This window comes from Chiloscyllium plagiosum, chromosome 9 (genome assembly GCF_004010195.1).
Source record: "Chiloscyllium plagiosum isolate BGI_BamShark_2017 chromosome 9, ASM401019v2, whole genome shotgun sequence".
NCBI classification, from domain to species: domain Eukaryota; kingdom Metazoa; phylum Chordata; class Chondrichthyes; order Orectolobiformes; family Hemiscylliidae; genus Chiloscyllium; species Chiloscyllium plagiosum.
The window spans coordinates 17,337,875-17,345,558 of record NC_057718.1 but is presented as its reverse complement, the minus strand read 5'-3'; positions in this window follow the sequence as shown (position 1 = coordinate 17,345,558).

Genomic DNA, 7,684 nt, shown 5'->3' with positions numbered 1-7,684 from the left:
TTCAGCAACACCCCTCACGACCTTACCATTAAGTGTATAAGTCATGCCCTGATTTGCCTTTCCAAAATGCAGCATCTCATATTTATCTAAATAAAACTCCATCTGCCACTCTTTGGCCCTTTGGCCCATCTGATCAAGATCTCCTTGTACTCTGAGGTAAGCTTCTTCACTGTCCACTATACCTCCAATTTTGGTGTCATCTGCAAACTTACTAACTATACCTCCTATGTTCATATCCAAATCATTTATATAAATGATGACAAGTAGTGGACCCAGCACCGATCCTTGTGGCACACCACTTGTCAAAGGCCTCCAGTCTGAAAAGCAACCCTTCACCATCATCCGCTGTCTTCTACCTTCGAGCTAGTTCTATATCCAAATGGCTAGTTCTCCTTGTATTCCACGTGATCTAACCTTGCTAACCAGACTACCATGAGGAACCCTGTTGAATGCCTTACTGAAGTCCATATAGATCACATCTACCGCTCTGCCCTCATCATTACTTCTTCAAAAAACTCAATGAAATTAGTTAGACAAGATTTCCCACACACGATGCCATGTTGAATATCCCTAATCAGTCCTTGCTTTTCTGATTACATGTAAATCCTGTCCCTCAGGTTTCCCTCCAAAACTTTGCCCACCACTGATGTCAGGCTCACTGGTCCACATTTTTCTGGCTTTTCCTTACCAACTTTCTTAAATAGTTGCACAATGTTAGCCAACCACCAGTCTTCCGTCACATGACTTGTGGCTATTGATGATACAATATCTCAGCAAGGGGCCCAGCAATCACTTCACTCTCTTCTTAAATCAGAGATTTATTAAATTGTGACAGAACTTCTAATCCTCTGTATTCCAGACTCTTTGAGATAAAGATCAACATTTGTTTAGACTCTTACATCACTTTTTTTTCAATCCTCTGACAAGTCCAGGTCTGTTTAAGGAAGCTGATATTGCAAACCATAAGGTAGCGATGGGTAAAAACAAAAGGCACTAGATTTACTTCCTCACCTGAATCATGCTGGGTTGTCGAAACCTGTCCACAGCCACAGGAATTTTTTATCATCATTTTGAATATTAAATGCCGTCAGCAATCAAGAATAAGGAAGGAAAGTAAAGGAAATTAAAGTTCATATAAATTGCAGACCAAATGCTCTGTGTGGACCAAATAAACTCACAAAGCACACCCCTTTAAGAAGCCTACCTATCCCAGAAATTCCAAAGTGCGCATTCTATGTTGATGAAGTGTGTACTGCAATTCATAAGGTATGAATTTTGCCAAAGAAGCAACTTCCAATAAATATTCAAAGCAACTTGAACTGTGGCATCATAATTCTGTCCCCAAAATTTAAGTGTACCAGAGAGTAATTTGGGTGCATGAGCTTGGGGGACCTATTTTTACAATGTTTGCCTGTCAGTAGTGTGTTTCTGCATAGCATGTGACATTTCAGAAAACAGGTGTCACAAGCTTTTTATAATTTGGAGGAGCCGGTGTTGGACTGGGGTGGACAAAATAAAAAATCACACAACACCAGGTTGTTGTCCAATGGTTTTATTTGGAAGCACTAGCTTTCGAAGTGCTGCTTCTTTATCAGGTGGTTGTGGAGCAGGACCATAAGACACAGAATTTATAGTAAAAGGTTACAGTGACATGCTGCTGAAATATATTAAACAAACTTACATTAAGTCTTTCATCTTTTAGAATTGGTTTGCTAGTTTTGGTTCATTAATATGTCAATCCCAGAATTCCTTTTAAGTCACATTCTCAAGATAAATTCAGATTTTCTGACAAAAGGTGACATCTCAGCTTAGGTAATATATTAAAGGTGTGAGGTTGAAGTCTATCTTGAGTCAGACTGATTCTATTTCTAAAGTGGGATTTACAGAATCTTACATGGATTGACTGTAGGTTATGCATTTTTTGGTCAAAATAAAATATAATTCTGCAAATACAGATTCAGCCATAAACTTATATGTGTGTGCATGCTGGAGAGTCAGAGCAAGTGTGTGCATGTGAGTGTGTGGGTGTGAGTGCATGAGAGATTGTGTGTATGTTTGTGTGTAAGCTTGGTAAAGTATGCGTGTGAGTGTGATGGGGTACAAGCCTGTGAGAGGGTGCGTGTGTGGGTGTGAGTGTGGGGTGTGTACATGTGTACGGATGAGAGAGAGAGTTTATGTACAAGAGAGGGTCTGTGTTATTGTGTCAGTATGTAGGAGTGTGTGTATGCACTTTTGTATGTGAGAGAGAGTGTATAGTGCTGTGATGTCATCTGTACTGTGACATGAATCCAAGCTCCCGATTGAGGCCATCCTCATGGGTACCGAACTTGGCTATCAGCCTCTGCTTGGCCACTTTGTGTTGTTGCTTGTCCTGACGTCCAACTTGGAGAATGGTCGCCCGAAGGTCCAAGGCTGAATATCCTGGCCTGCTAAATGTTCCACAACTAGGAGGGAACACTCCTGCCTGGTGATTGTTGTGCAGTGTCCATTCATCTGTTGTTGTAGCGTCTGCTTAGTCTTGCAATGTACCATCCCTCAGGGCATCCTTGCCTGCAGGGTATGAGATAGACAATGTTGGCCGAGTCACATGAGTATCTGTCGCGTATATGGTGGGTGATGTTCCCATGTGTAATGCTGGTATCTGTGTCGACACTCTGACACATCTTGTGGCAGCTGCCGTGACAAGTTTGTACAGTGTTGTGGTTGATATTGTCCTGAAGCCTGAGCTGTTTGCTGTGAACAATGATCTGTTTAAGGTTTGGTGGTTGCTTAAAGGAAACTACCCAGCCTTCAGGAAAACATTGACCACAACACCGTACAATCCTGTCATGGCTGCCGCTGCAAGACATGTTATACTGTCGACATGGATACCACCATTACATGTGGGGACATCACCCACCCTATATGCGGCAGGTACTCATGTGATTTGGCCAACATTGTCTACCTCATATGCTGCAGGCAAGGATGCCCTGAGGCAGACGCTATGACAACGGATGAATGGACACCGCTCAACAATCACTAGGCAGGGGTGTTCCCTCCTAGTCGTGGAACACTTCAGCAGGCCAGGACATTCAGCCTCGGACCTTCGGGTGACCATTCTCCAAGACAGACTTCAGGAAAGTAACAAAGCAAAGTGGCCGAGCAGAGGCTGATAGCCAAGTTCGGTACCCATGAGGATGGCCTCAACTGGGACCTTGGGTTCATGTCACACTACAGGTGACCCCACTGCACCATACACTCTCTCACACACACAAGTGCACGTGCACAAACACACTCCTACATACTCACACATTAACACAGACCCTCTCTCATACACAAACTCTCTCTCATCTGTACACACGTACACACCCCACACTCACACCCACACATATACCCTCTCACAGGCTTATACCCCATCACACTCACACACATACTTTACCAAGCTTACACACTCACATATACACAACCTCTTACACCCACATGCACACACTCACTCTGTCTCTCCAGTACGCACACAAATATAAGTTTATTGTGTGAATCCATATATGCAGAATTATATTTTATTTTGCTCAAAAATTCATAACCTACAGTCAATACATGTAAGATTCTGGAAATCCCGCTTTAGAAATAGAACCAGTCAGACTCAAGATTGGTACAGAGACAGACGTTAACTTCATATATTCATGCATTGTCTGAGCTGAGATGACACCTTGTGTTAGAAAACATGAAGTTATCTTGAAAATGGGACTTAAAAGGAGCTCCTGGATTTACATATTAACGAACCAAAACCAGCAAGACCATTCTGAAAGATGAAAGACTTAATCTAGATTTGTTTAATATATTTCAGCTGCATGACACTGTAACCTTTTGCTATAAATTCTGTGTCTTATGGTCCTGCTCCACAACCACCTGATGAAGAAGCAGCACTTCGAAAGCTAGTGCCTCCAAATAAACCTGTTGGACGATAGCATGGCGATGTGTGATTCTAATCTTATTATATGTTCAGTTTTCCTGCATTCATGCATTTTATATCTAAGAAACAAATGTGTAAGAAATATAAAGACTGTACCCATCTCTGAGTTTAAATCCATCTCTAGTAGTAGATTTGGAAAAGTTGAAATCATGCTAACGTGGCCTTCAAGTCCCAGTGAAGATCACACAACACTCCCAGCCTGTAATAAAGCCCGTTTTCATTCACCTCCTACAATGATCCAGCGTCATCAAATGTTAGCATTACTCACAGTTATTCCTTCAATTACTGAGGTAACCGCACTGTGATCACTTATACAACGATGAGAACCATCTTTCTGTAAGTGTTGACACTGTCCTCATTTGCTTTCTATCAAATTGTACTCATCTCCGTAGACATTCAGTCCTATACAAATAGAGAAAACCTTGTGATGGGTCCAAGTAGTATCCACTGCCAAAAACTAAAAGTACTTCTGACTATTGTAGCAGCAATTGCAGCTCATGTCATCGTGCCAACTTCGAGTGAGGCATACCACTTCTCCCAGGATAAGTGGATGGCAGACTGACAACTCGCATTTAAGCTGCAACTCTCACCCTGTGCTACATGCGGAAAGAAAATTTATTGTGCAATAGAAACATTTCCATTGACAATTTTATTGATGGATTGGACACTTTGATGGCTCATTTACTGGATTAATTGATGCAATAGAGGATTGTGAGTTACCTGACAACTGCTAAATGCAATTGATTGATGTTGAAGGAATTTGCCCAAATAGTAAAGGCAATCTCACACAACAGAAGGCCATAAAGGAAATGAGTGAATTTAAATGCTGGATTTTTTAAAATATTGAATATTGTTTAAAAGAGAGGTGTATGGCAATATTCAATTGTTGTCCTATAATCAAATGACAAAATAATAGCTTTTTGATCTTGGTACTGCTCTGGGTAATAAATGTGTATGTGTTCTTGGTGATGTTTCAGTTTTTAATAATAATCCACCAGGAGCATTTATATTATGGTTTACAATAGCCCTCAAACCTTGGACATCTGAGCCTTCAGGATCAGGTGCTATCACTGAGAGGATGTCCCCCTTTACAACACCATGGTCATTGCCTCTTAAAACAGTTATCACAAAAAATGGGTCACAATGGTTTGTTCAAACAGGCTTATGTTTCACAAATTTGTGTTACACACTGTGCTGCTCATTGCCTTCAGTCACACCTTGTCTTGCTTTATTGAGTGCGGCGGGTAGCTCTTCTGTTTGATCTCGAGTCGGAGAATTGTGTCTGATAAAGCTGGGCTGGCTTCCCTCCAACACCATCTGCCCAATCCCTTTGCCATCTTGTAATCAGCTGCTGCTGTGGAAGTCAGGATAAAGTCCGACGAAAGTACAAAGTTATCCTTTGATAAGAAAACATTTAGATTTACAATGTAGGAAACAAGGCAGTTAAGCTGCACACAGAAATCTTTCATAAACAGAAATGTGACATTGACCAGATAATCTGTAATAGTTGAGGGATAGATATTGGCAGGGGACAGGGAATAGATCAAATTGATTTCTTCATGGGATGTTTTAAAATCCATCTGAATGAGTAGAGCAGCCTCAGTTTAACAACTTATGCAGGTGACGGTGTGGTTTGGTGGCTCAGTGGTTAGCAGTGTTGCCTCAGAGCATCAGGGACCTGGCTTCAGTTCCAACCTTCTGTGATTGTCTGTGTGCAGTTTGCATGTTCTCCTTGTGTTGTGTAGGTTTCTACTGTGTGCTCCAGATTCCTAACATAGTCTGAAGATATGTAGGTTAGGTGGATTGGGCATCCTAATTTGTTCTATAGCGTGGTGGCTTAGCCATGGTAAATGCAGGGTTAAAGGTAGAAGGGGTGAGATGCTCTTTGAAGGGTTGTTGCTGCCTTAATGGGCTAATGGCCTCTTTCTGCACTTAGGCATCATAAAACAGGGCCTCTGACAGTGTAGGGATTATGTTACAGCAATCAGTTTTTCTGGATCTGGTCTTGAACCCAAAACTTTCTACTTTAGAAGTGATTCTGCAGTTTACTGAGCCACAGTTGTCAAAGCAAAGATAACATCGATGAGTGATAAGCTCTAAAACTGATAGGTAGTTCACCAAATGCTGGGATGGGCCCACTTTGATTATTCATCTCACCTCATTAGTTTGATTTGTGTTAGTCATTAATTGGGTAGGATTTGGTCTGAAATTACACCAGAAAGTCTAATCCATCTTAAACTTCCAAAGGAGAAAGTGAGGACTGCAGATGCTGGAGATCAGAGCTGATAATGTGTTGCTGGAAAAGCGCAGCAGGTCAGGCAGCATCCAAGGAGCTCCTTGGATGCTGCCTGACCTGCTGCACTTTTCCAGCAACACATTTTCAGCTCTTAACTTCCAAAGGGCCAGTTTGACTGCAAACCAATATATTATATGCTGTAGTTTTAAAGCTGCTGAAGTTATTGTCTGAGTAATAACAATGTTGCATAAGGTTACTTTCCTTTACATTTTACTCGAAAGATTCAGCCACATTTTACAATAGAATGCATTAAGCAGCAACTCAGAATGTTAGAATCATTCTTGGGAAAGACAGCAGGCTCGATATTATTTTATTCATACTTTTATTGGTTATTCCAATGTTATTATTATTGGCTTAGCCCAACAACATAAACATTTTTAAAAAGCTTATTTAACTGAGGAATTATGTTAGAAGATCAGAAATTAATCCATGTTATCCCAATCTTTTAGTAAAGGCCAAATGTATGATCCTGTGGAGTATAAATCTATTTGCCAGGCACATTTAGTGGGAAATATATTGGTTCCCATTATAACAGAAGCAATTCGATTGTATGGTGAATAATAGCTGATAAATCCAACCCAACTTGAAATTATGAAACAAGTCGAGTTCAATGAATTTATTATTGCTTTTTAAGACATTCAAAGTGAATAATCAATGGCAGGCCCATCAACTTTATGCACCTTGACTTCAGGAAGTATTTTTAATGAGAATGTTCCACTCAAGATTCATGGCTAAAATAGGCAGGGGAGTGGGAACATAAAATAGAAATTCAAAAGAATAATTAATTTGCCATGTATTTCCTATGGATGGTCTGTTCATGTTGGAGCTCCTTTGTGATGGTTAGCTGCTTTACTGGTGTGTCTGTCTGAAGATGGTGATCAATAAAATTCTAGAGAGGAGGCAAATACTCTGCACTTTTCCCTTCCACTAAGTTATGACAATCTGGGAAAGATTCACAGAAATATTCTTCCATTTCAGACGCAGTGACACTTTGCTGATGCAACACATCCCAGTGTCTGGCTCACTTTGTCTTTCCATCTTGAAGGCAATTGACAATGGTCCCAGAAGGAAATATTACTCACCGAGTGAGTGGTTAGCATCTGGAATGCACTGCCTGACAATGTGGCAGAGTCAGAGTCAACTGAGGCATTCAAAAGGGAAATGGATCGTTATCTGAAAAGGAAACCTTCGTTGAACTACAGGGAAAAGATGGGTGAATTGAAACTTCAGAAAGTCAGCACAGTCTCAATGGACCTCTCTCAACCCTGGAACCATTTGATGCCTCAGATGTTTCTCCACTTCTCCCTGAGAAGTCACAAAGGTCTCCCTCAGCCACATTTGATACAGCAGAACAATTTAATTTCTGGTAGTTCTAATCTTCCTAACATTCCCTGTTTTCACCAATGTTTGAGGAAATAATCCAGCAATTTGCCAAA